At 39.7% G+C, this 24,843-nt stretch overlaps 1 pseudogene; it reads right to left on the bottom strand.

Moving 5' to 3' along the window:
• The window catches only part of LOC147419951 (DEAD-box ATP-dependent RNA helicase 20-like), a 237,328-nt pseudogene that overhangs the window by 34,147 nt on the left and 178,338 nt on the right, over positions 1-24,843 (bottom strand).

Raw genomic sequence — 24,843 nt, 5'->3', positions numbered from 1 at the left:
AAGTTTGTGCCCAACGACTAGTATGCGCCTAGGGAGTTGTGCACCTAGGGAGTTGCGCATAGCGCCCTATACAAGCCCGAGAAGCACTCAAATTGAGCACATTCTTGCCCAATTTTTCCCGATTCTTGCTGTGCTATTATCCGATTCTTGCGGCGCTTTCACAACCCAATTTTACCCGCACTTGGAACAATTGTCACCCCGTCACCCCGTGCGCGATCTTTGTATGTGTGAACTTTTTCCTCGCTTTGCTATTTCGCCTACGGGGTGTCACTCGGTCGCGAGCCGCTTGGAAGGTGAAAACTTCCAATGCTATGGTTATCCCGCATGGGGTGTCATAATAGGAAAAAAATGTTTGTTGTTTGTTACTAATGTTTGTTGTTTGTTGTGCAACAATCATTCCTATTCCTTTTGAAGATGGCAAGGACCAAGAAGACTGCAAGGAAAGTTGATGAGCCTCTATCCAAAGATGAAGAAGAGATTCCTAAGCCTAGCAAAGCTTCAGCTAGTACTTTGCCAAACCAACCATCCACTTCTAAAGATCCTGGCAAACCAACCTCTGCTGGCACAAAGAAGACCAAATCTCAGAGGAAGGATTCTTCTCTACCCGACCCTAAAACAAGCAAAAGGAAAGATACACATCAGAGGAAAGATTCCAAGCCTGTGCAGCTTAAGCCTCTCCTTACAAAGAGAAAGTTCAAGCAGGGGGTCAAATGTCTAAGAGAGATAAGGAAGGCCATAAAGGCCATCAATCTTGCAATTCCCAAACTGCCCTTCCAGAGACTGTGCAGACAAGTTGTAGAGGAGTATAAGATTTCCATGAGGTGGACTAGTACTGCATTGGCATGTATCCAGGAGGCTTTTGAGGACTTTATGATTGAGATTTTCCAAGATGCCTATATTTGTGCAGCTCATGCCCATAGGGTTACTCTGATGGACAAAGACATGATCACTCTTAGGAGGCTGACATACAGGTTTTCAAAAATTTTGGAGCCTGTCCCTATGCATGATATAAAGGCATTCAATATTCTCAACATTCCTCCATGGAGGAAGCCCAAGGAGCCTGAAGTAGGAGTTTTTGATATTACTGAAGAAGAGGAAAAGGAAAGGAAAAAGAGAGCCAAGTAAGACAAGGAAATTGCAGAGAGAAAGGAGCTTGACCTGTTGGAACCTCAGCCAGTGCCCCTCTTGAGGAGTGTCAATCCTACTAGTTTTGTTGTCACTCTATTCAGTGGGGAGGATCCTAGGGAGGATTACAATTCACTTGACTCTGAGACCTTGGAAATTCTCAAGGACTGGACCAAGGAGATGAATTCTCCACTCCTTATCACATGCCTTAGGTTGTTTTTGTTTTCCTCTGTATTTTTGTTTATAGCAAGAACTCTTTATATAACAAGAACTCTTTACCAGGTTAATGATGCATTCATATGAGCCAGACCTTCAACAAAAGGTGGAGATTTTAGACCCTGCTATCTCCCAATTTCTCAGGACAGAGACAAACATTAGAGAGCTCACAAAGTGGTTGACTCATGTGGACTTGGAAATCTGTAAATTTTTCTTGATTCCTTATCATGAGAGGTAAGTTTTCTACCTACACCTTGTGAAAAGAATTTGCTAATTCACGTTAGAAGGCTAACTGAGGCTTGTTTTTATAGCTCACATTGGAGTTTAATTGCAATTGATATTGTGAAAAGAAAATGCTACTTTGTCAATTCTCTTGCTGGAGTACATGATCAAGCAAAATTGTAAGTATAGCAGCAGACACATTTTGTAAACCATAAGCACATACTTTTAGTAAAGCAGAACCTCATTTATAAAGAATTTTGGATAGTGCTACTATAAGATTTATAGATGCTGAATGACATCCATTTTGTAGTGGTGAAGGTTGGAATTCTTTATGCTTTGTTCACTTCAATGGATTATCCTCAAAGATTTTTTCCCAAAAATACATGTAATGAATTGCAGGTTCCAATCCAGCCTGAAAGCCATTCATGTGGATGGAGGGTATTGACAAATGCCAAGCTCCTCTTGGACTTCATATACTGCAATGACAATCAGGATATAGAAGTATAGCATATTTCATATTTGCAAGCTGTATTTTTTCTCATTTTATTGTTCCTAAAACTTGCTTTCTATTGCCTTGTATAGATCAACAGAGAGTGCTATGGTTGACAAGAGCAAGGATTATCAAGTATATGATTGAAGCAAATGGAGAACTGCAAGAGGTATTTGAAGATGATGATGTTGAAGAGAAGGGGTGGAAGATGAAGAAGAGAGTGGTGAGCAGGAAAAGGCAAGTGAAGAGATGGATGATAAGAGAAAGAGGAAGCAGCCTTCAAGCCCTCCAGTCAAGCCCACTTCAAAAAGAAAACCTCCCAGGACAAAAGAGCCCACTTCAAAAAGAAAATCTCCTGCAAAAGCACCAACCCCATTAAGGAAGTCCCCTAGGGACAGGAAAACTCCTGCCAAAAAACTATTCTAGCTTATTGTAGCCCACTTGTATCAAGCTTCTCAGTTCTCTATTGTATCCAATTGTATATTCTATAGCCCACTTGTAACCAATTGGCCCTTGTATGGACCCTTGTATGTAAGTGCAAATATTTGAAATTGAATACTTGTTTTAAGACTCTGTTACAAAATCAAATCATTGGATGTTTGAAAAAGTTGCATTTCAATAACAAAATAAAGATCCTTTTAAATCATGTGATACAAAATAAGATCCTTGTAGGTCATGTGATACAAAATAAGATCCTCGCAGGGCATGTGTTACAAAATTGCCTTGCAGGATGTTTAAGGCACCAAATGTACAATGCCATCCAAGATGTCCTTGCACTGTAGCCTGTTTTCATTCCTTTTTGATACCTACAAAAACAGTCAAAGTTAAATAAAGAACCAATAAGAGAACAAGAGACTTTTAGGCATAATAGTTACCTTTCTACCATTTACTTGAAAGCAGAATGTTGTGGGCAGTTCAATTTCATCATTTTGCAGGTCCAATCTCAATTGTTGTAAGCTACACATGCCTCTTATCTTTACAATTGACAGATGCTCATTGTTTACCCATATATCAATGTCTTCTATTGGGCTATCAATGAAGTCCTCCATGTCTTGATCAAGTGGAGTTAGCTGACCACCAACATAGTGCCATCCTCAGTAATAAAATGACATAATGAAGTTTTGTGTCCCTATCATGTATTTGCAAGCAATTGAGCCAACTTGCACATAACAAGTGATTCCATTCACTGTTTTGGTGTTCCAACCCTCATCCACAAATTCAAGTACATTTGCTGAGTCTAAAGTCTTCACTGAAAACATTGTTCTAGATTTTCTGAGTCTAAAGTCTATAGAAACTACAATGGGCATGAATATAGAAATTCTACTCTGTCCATTTTGATCAGTCGTGTTGTAAGTGATAATGGCTTCAATGGAAGTTCTTGGCCGTTTTGATCGTGATGAAGATTCCATGGTGAAAAAAGAAATGAGCAGAGAAGTCTAGTCTGAGTTCAAGAGAAGAATAAGCAGAATGTGCAAAAAACGGTTCAAAACTGGAAAAGATCATGAGATATAATCCAAACGTTGTTTTATGATGGCAACGTGCAAAATGAAAACAATATAATATGAGAAGTACGTCTTTCTAAAAGCGACAGCTATTAAATGCCTTTGCACTTTTACTTGTTTACATTGCTATTTACTAGCTCAAAGTTGCGGTAAAGATAGACTATTTGCTTTTTTTGTGAGTTTTCAAAAATAGAGGTTCCGTAACGGAAGCTCTTCAACCATTGGTTGAGACCACTCTCTCTCTACACGCTAAAAGGCACAAAAATGACCTCAAAATTCTCCTAATGCGGGCGGCAATCTTGTAGGCAAGCCTTCGCCTCTTTGCTTCAGGAGGATTTAGGGGTGAGAGTCGTGGTTGTAAGTTGGAGGTTGAAGTTGGTTGCTCACTAGCCTTTTTCTTGCCTGTAGTGGTCATGTAATCCCTTATTAATGAGATTAAGCCAAATGTTACCTTACGCTTGAGCACGCGCTGCGGCCTTGGGCCACTTAGGTGTAGAGGTGATCTTGCTCCTCTTAGTCGGCTCCTCAAGAAAGAGAGGTCTGGTGATGCTTTCTCTTCCCTTAATGTGTGTCACAGTACCTTCGTGTATGTTGATGTAGAATATTTCAAGATCGTGTGCGTTGGAGGTTTTTGGAGCACTCATAGGTTGAGAGGAGAGGTATATCAAGCTCTTCTTCTCACTCTCCTTCGTTGGCGACGATCACGAACAAGGCATGTAGAAGAACTTACTTCTTGAATTTCAATGACACTACAACCTGGTAACAAGACCTCGATGAAAGCTTTTAAGGCCTCTAAAGCCTCCTCCTCTTCTGTTCTCCAATTTGCAAACTCCTCACGCCATTCGTCCATGTTGTAGATTGCACATCTTCATTGCTTGTGAACTGAAGGTCTGTGTAGCCCTCCTCAGTGGGGGCACCAAAATGATAGCGGGAAAAAGAGAAGTGCAATAGGGTGGCCTCTTTACTCGTGCACACTCCACAAACCACGCCTCATGCAAAAAAGCAATGAACAAAACAAAGGGGACACCACCCTAAATTAAGAGGTTTAGGGACCTCACACATAGTGCACATAGGCAAATGAGACTTCTGCATTATGATGGCATCAAAACATATGGCAAAACACATAGAAACGAAGCTTAGGGACCTTATGTAGCATATATATACACAAGACATCAGCTTAACAATACAACGACATCTGATCATACATAACAAGGATATAGAGAAGCAAGCCAAGGATGGCATAATCCCTTGTCAAAAACAATCAACCCAGCAAGTAGGTATGATCCTACTAGCAACACATCAATACCTTAGAGAATGATGGCGAGGATGGTGGCCATGGAGCATGAGAGAAGACTCCTCATTTAGGTTTTAGGGCTAGTAATGTAGCATACTAGAGGGAGAGAGAGAGAGGGAGAGAGAGTAGAGCTCCATCCATAGCTCCTCGTTGTGAGCAATGTCGTCATAGCTTCGTTGCTTGGTGAAGTGGGTGAAGTGTTGTTTTTGAGTGAGAGAAGGCCTCCTTATATAGGTTTCTGAGAGGGTTTAGGATTAGGGATAAACATGCTTAAATCTGCTGATTGGGGTTACTTTTTGCTTAGGGTGGTCAACAGATTGAGGTCACCTGATATGTCACCATCAAGATATTCTCTAGAGTGATGTGAGAGGGGAGGATAAATGCTGATTTTTCTGATTGTGACACATGGGGATAAGGCCTTGACCATCATTTAAGAGCAGGTAAGGTGGCTGTTGAAACTGGAGGTTCTATACATGTCAGGGGCGGACCTGCGGGGGGGGGGGGGGGGGTTGGCAGCTGGGTCCTCCTGAATATCAAATTCTCAAAAAATCCTCAACCATGGCTTCTTTTGACATGTGTTCTTTGAAACAATCAGCATGTCTCTTTTCAACTCAAAAGTCTTTATCCCTGTTGACTCACCTTTACCATAATATTTTCTCCTTTTCTCCTCCTGTAACTGCATTGTTGATGCCCAATCACTACTTCTAGTAACAGTGAACTGTTACCTACCAAATACTTATGGTGCAGTAAAAAATATTTACCATGGGTAAAAAAAGTTACCGTAGGTAAAAAGTGATTCGTATTTACCATGTAGGTGAAAAATATTTACTGTAGGTAAAAAATATTTATTGTGGTAAAAATTATTTACTGTCGGTAAAAAAGTGAAAACGGAGTATGCTGTGCTGTGAGTCCACACGAACATCCTCGTGTAAATTTCACTAGAAATTCACACCTAGAATGGGCTATTCTGTAAGATATAGGTTGTAGGCATGCATAAGAGCTCGTTCCCACGTATCTTCTGTCCATGGCACTTTCTACTCTTTGGTGCTTGTGAAGTAGATTTTTCTTCTCTTTCGAGATCCCTTGGACTAGAGTATCCTTATCTCCCCAACAACTGACTGTGCCTTTATTGAATCTTCAGAAGGGGTCCTAAAAACTATGCATCAAGCTCCAATTCCACTCCCAAAAAAAAGCACCAGTCAACCATTGGAGAGTTGGCTGCCTCCTTTGTCTCTCTAGCTTAGGGCTCTAAACTTAATTAGTTTATACTAAACTGTTTAGCCTACACCTATAAAAGAGCACTGAGAGGTCACTATTGGAGGGGGGGCACCACTTGAAAGAGAAGTCATGCACACACAGTGACTCCAAGGGTCACTACACACAGGAGTTGGATCTTCTCACACATGAGATTTTCCTAGAGAACGCACTATAGTCTCTCTCTCTCTCTCTCTCTCTCTCTCCCTCCCTCTCTCTCTCTCTCTCTCACTCACTCACACACACACACACACTCACTCCCTCTCTCTCTCTCTCTCTCTCTCTCTCTCTCTCTCACACACACACACACACACACACACACACACACACACACACACACACACACACACACACACACACACACACACACACACACACACACACACACACACAATTATCTAGTTGACAATTCTTGGACTAAACCTTGGCCGACTGGTTCCCTCTTTGGTAATCTCATTCTCGCTATCTCCTGGGCCTCATACATGCTTACATAATGTTTTAAAACAATTAGGCAATTGGTAATAAGTCATTACTTAGCTCTCTTGGGATAGCTTCCGACAATGTTAAAATTCTCTCTCTCTCGCTCTCTCTCTCTCTCTCTCTGTCTCTCTCTAACACTATCTCTCGTACAGTATCATGGCACATGATCGGTTCATTGTTGTATTCTTTGCATAAACCTTGAGCGGTAATATTCTCAGAGGAGTGGCAATGGTATTTAATGATACTTATGTAGCATATTGGTATTTCTCGCTTTAAATGCCTCCCTCAGGCAACCAACACTCTTGTTGAATCACTCTACAGATTGTGTCACTCTGTCCACTGACCCACTGCATGAAGGATTGTGGTGGCAACTGGCTAGTTTACATAATGGTATATCCTTGGGAAAATTTATGAGGTTGTGCATATATACACCAACCCACACAACATGAGCCCTCATAACTCCCTCTCTCAGCTGCCTCATTGGCCTCATAACTACACCTGGAAAGGTGTTCTCTGATTTGTAAGTGCGCATTTTGTTTCACTCATCAAGTCTAGCTCTGAGAGTGCACAGAAGAGGAGATTGCGCAAGAGGAACCACTTAACACACACACACACACACACACACACACACACACACACACACACACACACACACACACACACACACACACACACACACACTTATCTTGACGACAGTGTCTTGGCCCAATTGGGATCTTGCTTTCTCGGGTGGCATGCTCCTTGCCAACCCACCTCCTAAGTCCCTTGGAGGCTTCAATGCATATCAAACACAAATGGACAATAACCCGTTTTGCACATGCAGTTTCTTAAGCGTCTTGCATTGGCTCACATGCAATATGTTTTACTGCAAAGCAAGATCGATATCCCTCTCTCTCTCTCTCTCTCTCTCTCTTTGTCTCTCTCTCCCCTTATATGTAGATAAGGTCGAAAGACTCCCTTATCACAAAAAACGTGGCTCATATTGTTTCTATCGAGCAGTCTCATCTTTTGCTTTCTCTATCGGGTACGCATACGCTCACAGTGCCCTGGATCTGCATTATTGATTGCCGCCATTTGGTCACCTGCCGCCGCTGCTCTAGTAATAATGGAGAGCTTGTGCTCGCAGGTTCTCTCTCTCTCTCTCTCTCTCTCTCTCTCTCTCTCTCTCTCTCTCTCTCTCTCTCTCTCTCTCTCTCTCTCTCAAAAATGTGGGCCAAAAATGCAAAGCAACGAAGAGGCCAAGGAGGCGTAGCATGTATGACCAAAAAGGGTTTGAAAGATGTTTCCATTGTCAAAGAAGATAAGTATAAACGCTACTTATGGCTGAAAATCAGTCCACCAAATGGTCAAGTCATGTTTGTGGCCGGTTGCTACATTCCTCACTATGACTCCAACTTTTATGCTTGCTTGAATATGGATAGAGATCAGCCCTTTGTTGAACTAGAGGAAGACATTGATCATTACAAGGATCAAGGTGAAGTCATTGTTTTTGGAGACATGAATGCTCGCACAAATATGCTACACCACGACACACAACAAGTAGACATGCCGCATGTCTCAAGAAGAATGGATGACTCATACATGTATAATCGAAGTTCTAATGATGCAAAAGAAGTGGATCACTATGGAAAGTCACTTCTACATATGTGCAATAGTACCGGAATGCTCATTGCAAATGGTGTATCTCTATGGCAAGGCACCAATGACTTTACATGTAGAAAGCACAACGGTGCTAGCGTGATTGACTATATGTTGTTCTCGGAAGCCACTCTAGAATGCATACAAAGCTTTACACTTGGTGAATGGAATCCGGAATCGGATCATAGGATGTTATGTATTGACCTCAAGTGTGGTAAACGGCCCGAGCATGTAGCCTCCAATCATGATGTGAATCATTTGTACCTACGTCTAGACTTCAAATGAGCACTTATATATGCTGATATGGTGGACCAAATGTTAAGCATGATAGAGCATCAAGAGAGCCCAACATTAGAATGCAAGTGGAAAGTTTTCAAAGAAGTAATTTTCTCTTGTGCGAAGGAATTCTTTTCGGTGAAACACATGTCTTGCAAAGGTCTAAAAAGGGTAGCACCAAGAAGAAATGGTTTGACATGGAATGTAGTCAAGCCCGAAAACACTTGCTAAGATTGGATGCAATCAAAGACAAGGAAGTTTACTTGGAATGTTCACACACATACAAAGCACTTGTTCAAAAGAAGAGGAGAAGGTGGGAAGTCGAAAAACAACTTCTTTTAGCACAAGAAAAAGCACATGCATGTGGCAAGTTTTGGCAAAATCTAAAAGGAAAGCCCGTTGAGAGCTTTGGTGACTTGACTCTTGAGGATATGTATATGCATTGTAAGAATCTCTATGAGCAACCCAATGTTGATAAGATGGAGTGTTGTAGCTCCCTTCCGTTTATGTCTCCCTTCTTTACCATTGAAGATGTATGCCGGGCGCTTGAGAAACTTGCTACTCGTAAGACAGGTGACCTTCAAGGTGTCAAGGCTGAAATGATTAAATGGACAAGCAAGAAAACACGATATTGGATATGCGATATGTTTAACCTTGCACTTCAGTATGGCATGCCTCATGATTGGAGTGAAAATTGGATCAAACCTTTGCACAAAGGAGGAGATGTAAACAATGTGAACAACTATCGCACTATAATGGTTGGTTCTTTAATGGCAAAGTTATTTGGATGTATCATGGAGATGAAGATAAGTGAATGGGATGAAAAGAATGGCAAACGTGCACTTGGCCAAGCAAGTTTTCGAAAGCATCATAGCACTATTGATCACCTTGTCACTCTTCGAGTTCTTATGGAAGCGTCTCGATTGAAAGGAAAAAAGTTGTATTGTTGCTTTGTGGATTTCAAGAAAGCTTTTGACATGGTACCGCGAGGAAATATTTGGAGGCGTATGCAAAGCCTTCAAGTGCCGAGAGAATTTATGCATGCAGTCTTTCGCATCTACCAAAAAGTGATTTGTCGATTGCGTATGGGAGATGGAATTTCAGAATTTTTTGCAAGCACTATTGGTGTCAAACAAGGATGCCCACTTTCCCCAACCCTCTTTGGGCTACTCATTGATGAATTGGAATGCATGGTTCTTGACTTTATGCAGCAAGAAGGCATAGAAGAGGTTAAGATTGGAAATGCGGTGATCATGCTTTTGCTTTATGCCAATGATGTAGTGCTCTTGGCACATACCTTAGAAGATGCACAAAAGCTTATGAGTGTCTTGGAACGCTTTTGCTTACATAGCGGGCTGATCGTGAATGGATCCAAAACCAAGGTTATGCTTGTAAAGACCCTCAATGATGAAAATCCATGCATTGTATATAACAATGAGAAACTTGAAGTGGTAGATCACTTCAAGTACCTTGGCCTTGAGGTTCCATCCAATCATAAATGGAAGGATTGTGCAATGCGTCGCTTGGAAGCCGGAAAGAGGGCCTATTATGCATTTGAGAACATGTGCAATGCAGGAGAGATCAAGTGTTGGTCTCTCAAAAAGTATCTCTTTGACACATTGGTGACACCGGTGCTTCTTTATGGAGTGGAGGTGTGGGGTGGAAGCATTGGGAAGTCTACTTGGAAAGAGTTTGAGAATGTCCAAAAGCGTTTTCTCACCAACTTTCTCCAAGTCAAGACACAAACACCCTACATGCTCTTACTTCTTGAGTCCGGATTGCTTCCCATTGAGGTCTTGGGCATGCAAAGGGTTGTGGAGTACATGCGTAAGACACAACGTAGCCCTTTGCATCGACTTCCTAGAATCGCATATGAAGCAAGTCAAATGGTTCAAAAGACATGCAAGAGCAAAATACTAAGTTCGGGGTGGATGCTTGATATCAAGAAATGGTTTGGAAGATGGGATGCATGTCACTTGGTCAAGGATGCGTCGATCGACTCCCAAGTTAATGAGGCCTTCTTACAACGCCAATGTATCACGGCTTGGGAGAAATCCGGAGGTTCTCGCTTCAGCCATTACACCACACACGTTGCCCCAAACTACAAATCTCTCTTCTTCTCGGAACGAGGTAACCGAACCCATTCCTACATGCTTGAGCCCATCCCGTTGAGTGCGATCCGCACCATTGCCTCCATTCGTCTTAGCTCCCATTCTCTACGCTGCGAGACAGGACGTTGGGGCACTGGCGAGGAGTGTCATCGACTTTGCACCTTATGCCCTCGTCAAGTGCGAGAGAGTGAGTACCACACACTACTTGAGTGCTCAGCTTTTGACCACATTAGGTCCTTTTTTCCCCATATATTCAGCCATGATCTCTCCCTACATACCTTCCTCTCCCAACCACGATGTGGACTCTCTATTGCGACACTCATTTCAGCCATTTTTGAGCATCGAGAGTCACTTATGAACTCCACTCACACCACGTGACATGTTCATTTGGTCCCATAGGTCATATTTGACCTCCCAGGAGGATAATAGAACTATCTATCTATCTATCACACACACACACACACACACATACACACACACACAAGGGAAGGGCTCTCTACCTTGCGAGATTGGATCTCTCTGATTTACTGGCTTTATCAGCAGTATTGGGCTTCGGAAACTCTTCTGTCTCTATGGCTCAATGGACGACATGCTGGTTGTGCTGAAAGACGATCATACTTGGCAGCCCATCTAAGGGACGGGATGCGCTCCTTTCTCTTCTCTTTTTGCTCGCGGATCCCTGTCGAGGATTAGTTGTGTGAGGTAATCCTATGCTCATCAATGTTTTGCTACGAAGCTTCTTTGATTGCTATCTTTATCTGTGTATTGGCTCTATGCGCATGCATACACTGTATCTATCTCTCTCTCCCTTTCTCTCTCTCTCTCTCTCTCTCTCTCTCTCTCTCTCACACACACACACACACACACACACACACACACACACACACACACACACACTCCTAGGTGGCAACCACTTCAGAGCAATTGGTTTATGCGGGTCTGTTCATTGATGGTGCCCTGTTCCGCAATAGGCCTCAATGGAAACTCGGATCAGGGAGTTAATTTTGTTACAAAATACAAAGTCAACTTAATGGGGCAGGATGCATACCACAGGTAGGTGCCCTAGCACCTGCTTAGAATTTGGACATGAGTATATCAATAATTTTTTTGGGTTTTCTTCAATCTATTTTTGAAACATCAAGCTTGATTTAACAAATAAAATAAACTATAACTTATGTGTTAGAATTTTCAATCTCTTTTAAGGACATTTTGTGATTGTTGAAATGCCATATTATAAATTCGGAGATTGTATTGCTGGTTGGGATGGTATTAGCGCATATTCATGATGGTACAAACTATACTAATAGACTGTTAAAAAGAATTGCTTATCGAGGAAGTTTTGGAAACATAACAAGCATGTTTTGGAATGCCTACTTAAACATTTTGTAAAGTAGCTTGAATGTTTCAATGCATTGAGAAAACTAATATTTAAAGACTCTCTCTTTCAAACACTAAGAGCGAGTGAGTATATGCCATGAATGGTAAGCCGTAAACCTCCTGTGGAGGATCTCACTACGAGATGGCACAAACTGGAATTTTTGAAAATGTGTTCAATTTACAAACAAGATGATGCCTGATTTTCTGGCCATACATGTAAAGTTAACCTTAGAAATTGTTGTCCCTTTTATTCAAGTTGGTAGTGACATTATGACTCCTAGCAAGATCGAAGAAATCTTGCCTCAATTAGTAGGTACCGTTTTTAATGATTGTATGCAGGAATTACATGGACAATTGTAGCTAAAGACAAAGATCTAAGGAAATTTGCCTACATGAAACCCAATGATGAGTTGAAAAAAACATTGAAGTCTTCTACTTAGAATAAAACATTGAAGTCTTTTGCTTTGTATGGTAAGGTAACTTAGGAACTTTGTATGGCAAGGTAACTTGGACTTTTATAAGCATCATAATAAGGTAACTTGGACCTTAACTTGAACCTTAACTTGGTGCACATGTACCTACATAGAACAGACTGTGCTAGTTCTCATGTATTCAAAATTATATGTTCATTTGGTGTTTATTTCCTAAACCTATATATGCATTTATGAATATTAGAATGAATTGACTGGAAGAGCAAGATCTACATTCATAACATCTGTAGGTATATATACGTTAGCATCCGGTTGGAACGCCTTAAAACCTCCCATGGAGGGCATTGCAAGAGATGACATATACTGATTAGGAAGTCGTTTAAAGATTTTTTATACTATGATCATTATGATACACTATCTGGTGGCTCTGTATGAAGAATGAAAAAAACATTGAAGTCTTCTACGTAGAACAAAACATTGAAGTATTCTGCTTTGTATGGTAAGGTAACTTGGGAGCTTTATATGGTAAAGTAACTTTGACTTGTATAAGCATTGTGGTAAGGTAACTTGGACCTTAATCCTCCTGTGAGGGTCTCTTGGTGAGATGGTATAGTTTGTTGGAGATTTTTTGAAACCTTATTCAAAATACAAGGGAGATGCTACTGAATTTTCATAAATTATGAACTTGCAAGATTATCAGATAATATGACATAGGTCCAGATAACATGGGAGTAGACATTGACGGAAAGTTACTTTAGGAGACTGCCAAGTTAGGTATATTTGACATATTGATATTTCATTCATTGCATTATGTTTTGACAAGCTTCTACTTTAGGAATAATGTAGCTCATGACTTACTCATCACAGAAAACCTTGAGAATACCGTAATTTTTAAGCTACTATCCAAGGTAAGGGATAGTAATTATCTTTGCAAATGGACATAGTCTTACAGGGTTGTTTATGATACTACAGGTGTTTGTTATTCTTGGGATCGGTTATCATTACATATAAACATATAAAGAATTGAGGATATGTTTTTTGGAATCCTTTTTGAGATACAAGCAAGATGTTAGTCTCTCATATGTTTTGAGGATGCTACCATATTTGTGAGCTAGTAACATGGGATATACTGCTAGTTTTTTATACATGGGATATATTTTAGTTCTTGAAGCCGTAAACCTCCTGTGGAGGATCTCGTTGGGAGATGGCATAAACTGAGTTTTTCGAAATATTACTCAAATTACAAAGGAGGTGCTGTCCAATTTTTGCCAGGTGCTCTACATTGATCGATAACCCAAAAATACATATGTATTTGCATCAAGTATGGTAATCAACACTAGTAGTTTTTTTGAGAGAGCTTGGTGAGTATTGGGGTACACATGCATATACATTCAGAGGTTATCTTACTTGAAATCTTAACTTAATAGTCAATCCTAAGGGTAAGCTGTAAACTAGGTCTATAGGTGTGACATGGATGACAACTGGATCCAGTGTCGACACCTGCAAAACGCACAAACATAGCCAATTCTAACTGAATATTTTTGTATGGATGCAGGTAACAGCTGGATCCTTCTCCATGTAGATTTAGTGGAAGCTCATCCCAAAGGGTGGACACATAGAGATACAACATTAAGATATCAATTTGTAATGATCAGAGATCAAATTTCTGATCTAAATAACTGTATTATTCATTAGATACAAAATGTTGTTTTGCTGTATATGAAATATTAATTGAGTTTTATGACATTTTGTTGTAAAATATTGTTATTTAATACAATTGTCTAAGTATGGTTCAATTATGAAGGAATTTTTTCATACTTAAACACACACTCCTTTTTCCCTACTAGTCTTTGGTCGGACTAGTGCCATACTTAACAATTGGAATTAGATAATATATTAAATAATAATTTAGCTACTCCAATTTATCATGACTTCAATCAAACGGTTTCTATCAGGATATGGTATTCATACCCTAAGAATTGGATTGGCGGCTCTCTTGTATACTTATTCCCTAGGAATTGAAGCACTTAATGTCTATTAGTAATAGCTTCACTCACCTAATCCAAGGGATTGGGTTGGGGCTCTTTAGCTCCTTAATTGGTCAAGTTGATACAAATTATATTATTACTAGCTTGATCCACCCAATCCAAAGGGATGGGTTGGGTCTCTCAGCTCCTAAATTGATCAAGTACCTACTTGCTTACATATAACCCATATACTGTAATCATTATCCACCCTTGAGCAAGTGTGACATTTCAAATGGTTTTTATCTTGCAGGATCAGAATATTGTATAGTAACCACGATGACGACATAGTTCACAAAACTGAGGTGACACATCAACCAAAAGCAGGAGATGACAGGTATGTAGGTTTCATAGTACCATACTCTTCTGCCTAGAGGACCCCTTTTATCAAACAACAATTGGGTATTATTACATCTAATTTTCTAAACCCTGCTCAACACATTACAGATGGGTATTCACGGAGGACCCCTTCATCATACAACAATTGGGTATTGTTACATCTACACCCTATTCAACACGCTACTCATGGATATGCGCACATCTAAAACCTTTTTAACATAGTACAAGTGATGAGCTATATACATTTTTTTTTATAAAGGAAGCATGTACTACAATCGGTGGGGGATTGGTCCACTTGGTGGACCATCCTCCACAAAGTGGATCTCTCCTCTATGGGGGAGGTCCACACACACACACACACACACACACACACACACACACACACACACACACACACACACACACACACACACACACACTTATCTAGTTGACAATTCTTGGACTAAACCTTGGCCGACTGGTTCCCTCTTTGGTAATCTCATTCTTGCTATCTCTTGGGCCTCATAAATGCTTACAGAATGTTTTAAAACAATGAGGCAATTGGTAATGAGTCATTACTTAGGTCTCTTAGATAGATAATTGAGGTCTCTTGGGATAGCTTCCAACAACGTTTAAATTCTCTCTCTCTCTCTCTCTCTCTCTCTCTCTCTCTCTCTTTGTCTCTCTCTGACACTATCCCTCGTACAGTATCATGGCACATGATCAATTCATTGTTGTATTCTTTGCATAAACCTTGAGCGGTAATATTCTCATAGGAGTGGCGGTGGTATTTAATGATACTTATGTAATATATTGGTATTTATTGCTTTAAACGACTCCCTTAGGCAGCCAACACTCTCGTTGAATCACTCTACAGATCACATCACTCTGTCCACCACTGACCACCCGCATGAAGGATCGTGCTGGCACAACTGGCTAGTTTACATAATGGTATGTCCTTGGGAAACTTTATGAGGTTGTGCATATATACACCAACCCACACAACATGAGCCCTCATAACTCCCTCTCTCAGCTGCCTCGTTGGCCTCATAACTACACCTGGAAAGGTGTTCTCTGATTTTCAAGCGTGCATTTTGTTTCACTCACCAAGCCTGGCTGTGAGAGTGAGCAGAAGACGAGATTGCGCAAGAGGAACCACTTAACACACACACACACACACACACACACACACACACACACACACACACACACACACACACACACACTATCAAATGCACATAGAACATAGATAACACAACAATAAGGTACAACTTAAGGAGAGTGCTCAGTAGCATGTATGGCTGAAGCTCTTTAGCAACAAATAGCCCCTGCTCGTCTCGAACGTCTTCGCATACACATGGGCAACAACTAGTAACCCCTGCAGTCTAGCCTTGCTTGGTGCCGAGCGCTAAAACCCTTCAAGTTTTAGCTTGTTCAATAGCCCCTCTGAGATGCACACGGTCCTTCAGCCATACTGGCTTCACCTCGCAGAATACCAGCTGCGCCTTGCATTTGCTGCTCCATGGAGCGACCTACACACTAGAGTCCCCCTCATGCAATCATCGACATAACTTTGTGAGAGAATAATCTCCCAGCAATTTTCCTATATCAAATCTCAGGTATGTTCCTGTGCAAGCGGTCTCGAAAACCTTTCCCTCCCTTCCCCCCGCCCACACACACACACACACACACACACACACACACACACACACACACACACACACACACACACACACACACACACACACACACACACACACACACACACACACACACACACACACACACATATGTGTGTGTGTGTGTGTTCCATCCTTCTCACTCATCTCATGTGTGTTCCATGCCATGCTGGGAATGATAGGAAATTCGACACACACACACACACACACACACACTTGAGCTCTCTCTCTCTCTCTCACACACACACACACACATGCATAAATACCATGAATATAGGATGTCACTGATACACATTTTCTGTCTCCCTTATCTCGCACCCATAGGTGATGCCACACCTTTGCTGTTGTGCCTCTCGGTATGGTCTCAAATTTGCTGAGGTGTCTCTTGGCATGATATTGACTTGCTTGCAAGATAAACTTATCACTCAAGTATCGACGCTTTCTCAGGTCATGATACATATCAATTCTCAATTTGTTCCTTCATGGCTTGAGATACACATTCACACACAGAGGTGCACATGCACTTTGTGACTCGGACAAAGGTAGGAAATTGGAGCAATCACATCGGCTCAGTAAACAAATCAAAAATGCATATGGAAGCCGATGGAAGCACACGGAATGTGATCTCATCACAACTTGATTTTGAAGAAAGCAGTCTACTATATCCGACTCTGATTCTCAAAGCAAAATGTCCATCAGGTAGGTGCAAATGTACCTACTTAGAACAGGCTGTGCTAGTTATCATGTATTCAAAATTATAAGTTCATTTGGTGTTTATTTCCTAAACCTATATATGCATTTCTAAATACTAGAATGAATTGACTGGAAGAACAAGATCTACATTCATAACATCTACAGGTATATATACGTTAGCATCTGGTTGGAACGCCTTAAAACCTTCCATGGAGGGTCTTGCAAGAGATGGCATATACTGATTAGGAAGTTGTTTACAGCTTTGTTATACTATGATCGTTATGATACACTGTCTGGTGGCTCTGAATGAAGAATGAAAAAAACATTGAAGTCTTTTGCTTAGAACAAAACATTGAAGTATTCTTATTTTTACGGTAAGGTAACTTGGGAGCTTTATATGGTAAGGTAACTTGGACTTGTATAAACATTATGGTAAGGTAACTTGGTCCTTAATCCTCCTGTGAGGGTCTCTTAGTGAGATGGTATAGTTTGTTGGAGATTTTTTGAAACTTTATTCAAAATACAAGCGAGATGCTGCCAAATTTTCATAAATTATGAACTTGCAAGATTATCAGATAATATGACATAGGTCCGGATAATATGGGAGTAGACATTGACGGAAAATTATTGTAGGAGACTGCTCAAGTTGGGTATATTTGACATATTGATATTTCATTCATTGCATTATGTTTTGACAAGCTTCTACTTCATGAATAATGTAGCTGATGACTTACTTATCAAAGAAAACCTTGAGAATACCATAATTTTTAAGCTACTATCCAAGGTAAGGGATGGTAATTATCTTTGCAAATGGACATAGTCTTACAGGGTGTTTATGATACTACAGGTGTTTGTTACTCTTGGGATCGGTTATCATTACGTATAAACATATAAAGAATTGAGGATATGTTTTTTGGAATCCTTTTTGAGATAAAAACAAGATGTTAGTCTCTCATATGTTTTGAGGATGTTACCATATTTTTGAGCTAGTGTAGGGAGGCGTTGTAGCACAACCTAATCGCAACCCACAAAATTATCAAATCCGTGGATCAAGCAACCCGGCTAGGGCATGGAAGCACGAGCCTAAGATGAATGGAATAGAGGATTCAAGAGATCGCCTCTCCATTGCAAGTAGAGATTAGACATGGAAAGACTAACTCTAAACCTACTCTAATCACTAATCAATTAATCTCCTAGACACATCAAGCCCACCGAAGGCCGACTTGCCATAGAGTAGAAACTCCAAACACATTAATGATAAGCACACACTAATTACCACACGTCAATTAAGGCACTTCATCAATAACTTACACACACAAGGTGAATGGTGCTAGAGCTTCATAAAACCTATCTACACACACAAGCAAAGAATATGGCACACACAAAAATTAGAAGATTAAGACCCAACTTAATCACCGTAATTTATGATGCTAAATATCACAAATCAATTTCTCATAGAGAGATAAGAGTGGTTACTAGCAAGAAGTACATACATCTCTCAAATCTAGAATAATGAAAGAGTAATACTACTTCATGACAAGATAAAATGTAGAGAAGAAGAGACTAATGAGAAAATAAGAATTAGATTAATCAAGAAGAGCTTACACTAATTACAATGGTTAGCACTAGCCTCTCAAGCATAGACATTAAGCTCAAGGCTAGGCCAAAGAGTGAACACTCTAGAGAGAGGGAGCTCTCAAAAGTGGATCCTCAAGAGTGGATACTCAAAGATGAAGCCTCCTTACACAAAGGCTTCCTTTTAAGGTCTTTCACCACTTTCCCTTCTACTATGGGTTTAAGCTTGAGCCCTCAAACTACAAAATACAATTTTGGAACTACAAGTGAGCCCAAGACGTATACAAAGTGAGTGGGAAATATTGTGACATCCATAGCATATCTCCCGCTTGGTGCATATTTGGTATAGCCTGTGTTAGCCGCTGCTAACATTCCCCTTTCCTAATTTGGCGCATGTTCTCATGTGCTGGTGAAGCAAGACACGGTGACATGGTAGAAAGCAAGTCCCTGGAAGAAATATTTCGGAGCTGCAAAACATAAAAACAAGTAATGAGTATCAAAGGCCACCAAGAATGAATAAAACATGAAGCACAATGAACAATCATGCAAAGTGATTTTTTGCTTCTAAAACATGGGTCAATCATAGTCAAAAGCTAGACAACATAAAGCAAAAAAGACACCTATACTATTGTGAATATTAAACCACTTTGAAATTTCAGTTTTATGCATGAAACACAAGCAATCAATTATGACCCTAGGCTAATGCAAGTTCATAAACCTACTAGCCTAAAAACTATGTGAACATTCTTAATAAATATTTCAAGTCTATCATGTCTACTGTCTATAATAATGCTCCTAATCTATTAGTACATTGTCAAAGCTTTTTGAAGATCATGGAAGTTTTGTTTTTGTCATTCATTGAAAAAAGTAAAGCACAATCACAAGGATACCACCCTAAGGCAAGTCTAGGTGCGACTCTCGGCTCCTTGAACACTCAAGAAGGTGTTCCAAAAACCTACTAGCCTACCAAGGCGACGGCTAACCCCTATCAACCCAGGGCATCGATTTAGGGCCTTGACCAAGCGAGCCAAGGTGATTCCCCTTGCCTTCCAAGTGCCAATAAGGTGCTAGGCCTCACAAAGACACAACATAACATATAATTTTTATTTTCATGTGCTTTAGTAGCATTTTTGCTACTTTTTTGGACACTTCTTTGCTTCATGATTCATTTTTTAGCACTTTTTTATTGCTTCCAACATGAGATGCTAATGGAAATTGGACTAAAGGACTAAAGCCTCATCATAGCCCTAGGTCATGACAAAAATGAATGGAGTATTAAGACTATCACTAAGAGTCTAGGACTAATGAGAAATGATCCTATATTAACCTAAGGTCAAGGCCAATTACCTATGATTAGCACACATAAAACCTAATTTTTTGATGAGTTAATTTGCACAAAGCAAAGTGTTGAAACTTTAAAATGCCTAGCTTTCTAACATGGAAAAACCATAGCTTAGAAGAAAAATTTCACTTAAACCAAGCAAGAGAATGGGGAGATGAACGAAGAGCAAAATCATGGAAGGATTACACCTATTCATGCTCTTTTGAGCATCCTTGAGCAAGCATCCCCTTTGTGTAGAGAAGTCTCTTGATCTTTTAATTTGCAAAAGAAGCTTTTGAAGCTAAATGTAAACACAAGCTACAAAAGCCAATTATTGAAATCCAAAAGCACACAAAGAAAACATTAATGAAAACCTAAAACTAGGGTCTTGTATACCCAAATTTGTCAAAGGGAAAAAAGTGCCTTTGGTTATGTACATGATGCTCTAAAGTAGCAAATTTATGCATACATAAAAACAATGAGAGATAAAATGCTTCTACATAAGCAAATTTTGCAATTTTTACCATCTCTCGTGCATGATTCAAAGTAGATTAGTTTCTAGCTCACTTGAAGTATGGAAAAAACAAGTCAAGAGCTAAAAAATAATGAAACTTGAAGAAATGAAGTGGCTCTTGATAGCCAAATTTTACATTTTAAAGGTTTTCAAAAAGTTGGCTAACAACTAGCTCACATGGAATTTTACATTTTTTAGTCAATCTATGAGCTAGAGATGACTGCAACTTGATGAAATAAATGGCTCTTGACAGACAAATTATGTACTTGAAAGCTCAAAAATTTGGGTAAATACTAACTCAAAATGAAAACATTTAACTTTTGACAAATCTATGAGCTAGCATATTTACAACTTTTAATCCAATCAATTTGAATGGCTCTAATAAGCCAAATTTTGCAATATTGCAATGATAACCCATTCTTGGATCATTTGGAAGTACACACCTGCCACGTCCCTTTAAAATGAAGGTCAGTTGTTAGTGCTTTTTAGCATATGAACATCCAATACAAGCACTAATACTTCCATGTTCAATTCTATCACATGGCCATTCCAAAAATCCAATCTAGTGCTATGTAATGATTTTTTACATTTAATTCAAGCATTGTATCAAGCAATGTTTAAGCACAAAATATCCCAAGCATGCATCAACTCATCAAACAATGCAATTCTCATGCCTGCACACATATCATATCAAAGAATTCTTCTTCGAGTGCAATGAGTTTTTTTTCTTTTTTTCTTTTTTTAAACCAAGGTGGCACCAATCCAATGCAAATGTCAGACACAAACACTAGTCATCGTTTATTGCAAGGAGGCTCACTCTCCACCATAAAACAATGCTTAGCACAAACAAGAGTTTTTCCATTTAATCAATCAAATATGCACTATCATAATGCACAACCCAAAGCAATGAAGCTCATTAGTGAACAGAGGAGGCCCGAGGGAGAGCGAGAATGAATTTATGGGGATGAAACCCGGCAAGGCTGCGAGTCAGGGCAGGGAACATTGCGAGCTAGTGCAAGGTAGCTCACAAGCCGCTCCAGTCCAGGTGTGTCTGTGACACTAGGCCTGGCAATAGGTAGGAAGTGCGTTAATAGCGGCTGGAATAGGCAGTGCGTCAACAGCGCGTGTTGGGAGCGCGTCAACAACTCGTGCTGGGATAATGTGAGATAATGTGGGCTGCATATCAGGGGGTTGGTTTGCATCAGAACCGTCAGTTTGGCTTAGTTGACAACTATATACACAGCCGCTCATGGGGTAGGTAGCAAGAAAACATGAGACTAAGGAGGCAAGGCCTAGCAGGAGGTGGTCAACACAGATATAGCCGATTACCTTTCTAGCTATATTCGGCATCTTGTGTGGTCGACAGAGAGAAAATAAGAGGGACTTATTGCGCCATCTCTAGGCAGTTGGATATAGGCTGGGACCGTTGGGTGTGTGTGTGTGTGTGTGTGTGTGCGTGACTTTGAAGGCATGAAACCGCACTAGTGTGTGTGTGAGTTTAGAGGCAGCTTGGCCGATTTGTTTTCTTTTTTTTGTTTTGTTTTGTTTTGCTCACCCTTAAGAACTGTTCTCACGGCTATGGAGTAAGGGGATTGTAAGTGGTTTGAGAATGGGAGGAAATGTGTTGGACTCAAGGTTTACCAAAAAACTGAAATGGGCATACTATCAAGGTATGCGAGGGAAATTAAAAAGAGAGTGTGTATGTTGCTCATACAAATGGGTATGGTGACGGGCTCAATCAAGTAACATGAATTTTAAGGTCACACACAATAAAAAATAGATCAACTTATCATACACAATATCACCAAAATACTCTTTTACTTTGGTTCCCATTCATAGTCCTTTACACATTACACAATCATAACAAAGACCTTGACCAATTTAAAATCATCACTTGCGCACTAGTCCCATTTTTATTCACATCATTTCTTAGTGAAGATCATTTGGCACACTCTTAAAGAAGAAATTCATGCACAAGGATGGGTTTCAAATTGATCAATTGGATAGTGCATATACACCAAATGAGTTATTGATAAATTCTCGGCCCAATTGAACTCAAATTTTTTATTTTTTAATCATTGCAACCGTAAGTTGCTCATATCCCACATAACAATCATCCAAACCTATGTTGGTTGTCATCACATTGCGGCACACTTTTGATTCATATGGCATTCACAAATTACCATACCCCATTGGCATACATAGCAACAGTAATTCATAAAATCATTTTCAATTGCATCAATCAAATCATCTCAAGTCAATCATACAAATACACACGGATCTTTTAGGCCAAATTAATCATCATAATTGGTAAAAAATACCAATTATTCATTCAAGCACCAGATTTCACATGCCATTGAGTAGGCACACACACCCAAATTTAGGCCAAAATTTTATGCAAAAATTACATTAATTCCCCATTGCAATGCTCAAATTGCAAACTCAATTAACCATAAGTGAATGCATGCATGCTCAATTTCTAAAAAATTACACTATTTTTACCCAATCAAGCAATGCACACACTAAAAAATTAAGCACAATTGATCGAATTTTTCTCAATTGGTAATGAATTTAGGCTTACACCTAATGATTGCACACACTTTCTTTGCAAATTTCATAATCAAAAACCATTTAGGTGTCCCAATTGACCATCAATCGTTGAAAATCAAGTGGTCATGGATGGGCATACACACTCAATTTTTGCCCAATTTTTTTGGCAATTAGGCTTATCCAGTGATTGAATTAGCATAGCATACACATAATTTACATGATTGCATATTCATAAATCATTAATTCCATCAATTTTTATGTATGCACACATTCAAGATTGGGTACACACACACTTGAAAAATTTGACAGTTTTTTTTCCCTCTTTGGTGCATGCACACACACAATGATTTTTATGCACACACATGATTTTTTCTTGAGAATTAAGCATTATCTTGACACAACCATCATTCTTTAGTTAAAATTGACCATAACTTTCATCCCAAACAATCAAATTAGACATTGAAAGTATGTTAATTGAATTACACACCTAATTTTAGCGATAAATTAGCAACACATTGAAATCAAATGAACCACTCAAAAATTGAATGGAGTAGGTCAATACACTTACAATTGATTGCATCCAAGATCATCCTTGCTCCACGCGACGATTCCATCATGCACACACATGTGTGGCTCTTCCAAATTAGCCCAAAAATTGATCATTTAAGGCCAAAAATCATACACTTAAATTATCAAATTAGGCATGGATTAGCACAATTAACTTGATAAAAGTGTTGATTCCACCTCTTGCAAGGGGATCTAACATACTTTACACTTCAAATGTTAGTGGTTAGGTTAGCAAGGCTAGTCAAAATTAGCATGAAATTAGTAAAAATTAGCATGGAAAGAAGCGAAGTTAGTAAGGGTTAGCATGAAATTAATGAAATTGGGGGTTTGGGGTATTCATAGCTCAACATTAGCATCAATTTCTTGCACAACATCATCAAATCAAACCAAAAATTGAGTTACACACACACAAAAACCAACAAAATTAGTAGTGAAATCACTCTATTCTACACATCCTAAACTCACTAGCTTAGGTTATCGATGCCCGACAACGGTGCCAAATGTAGGGAGGCGTTGTAGCACAACCTAATTGCAACTCACAAAATTATCAAATCCGTGGATCGAGCAACCCGGCTAGGGCATGGAAGCACGAGTCTAAGATGAATGGAATAGAGGATTCAAGAGATCGCCTCTCCATTGCAAGTAGAGATTAGCCATGGCAAGACTAACTAGACCTACTCTAATCACTAATCAATTAGTCTGCTACACACATCAAGCCCACCGAAGTCCGACTTGCCATAGACTAGAAACTCCAAACACACTAATGATAAGCACACACTTATTACCACACGTCAATTAAGGCACTTCATCAATAGTTTACACACAAAAGGTGAATGGTGCTAGAGCTCCATAAAACCTATCTATACACACAAGCAAAGAATAGGGCACACACACAAATTAGAAGATTAAGACCCAACTTAATCACCCTAATTTATGATGTTAAATATCACAAATCAATTGCTCGTAGAGAGATAAGAGTGGTTACTAGCAAGAAGTACATACATCTCTCAAATCTAGAATAATGAAAGTGTAATACTACTTCATGACAAGATGAAATGTAGAGAAGAAGAGACTAATGAAAAAATAAGAATTAGATTAATCAAGAAGATCTTACACTAATTACAATAGTTAGCAGTAGCCTCTCAAGCATAGACATTAAGCTCAAGGCTAGGCCAAAGAGTGAACA

The sequence above is a fragment of the Adiantum capillus-veneris genome, chromosome 29 (genome assembly GCF_014529385.1).
Source record: "Adiantum capillus-veneris isolate H3 chromosome 29, ASM1452938v2, whole genome shotgun sequence".
Lineage (NCBI taxonomy): Eukaryota > Viridiplantae > Streptophyta > Polypodiopsida > Polypodiales > Pteridaceae > Adiantum > Adiantum capillus-veneris.
The sequence above is the reverse complement of the archived record's forward strand: the minus strand, read 5'-3'. Positions and strand labels throughout refer to the sequence as shown.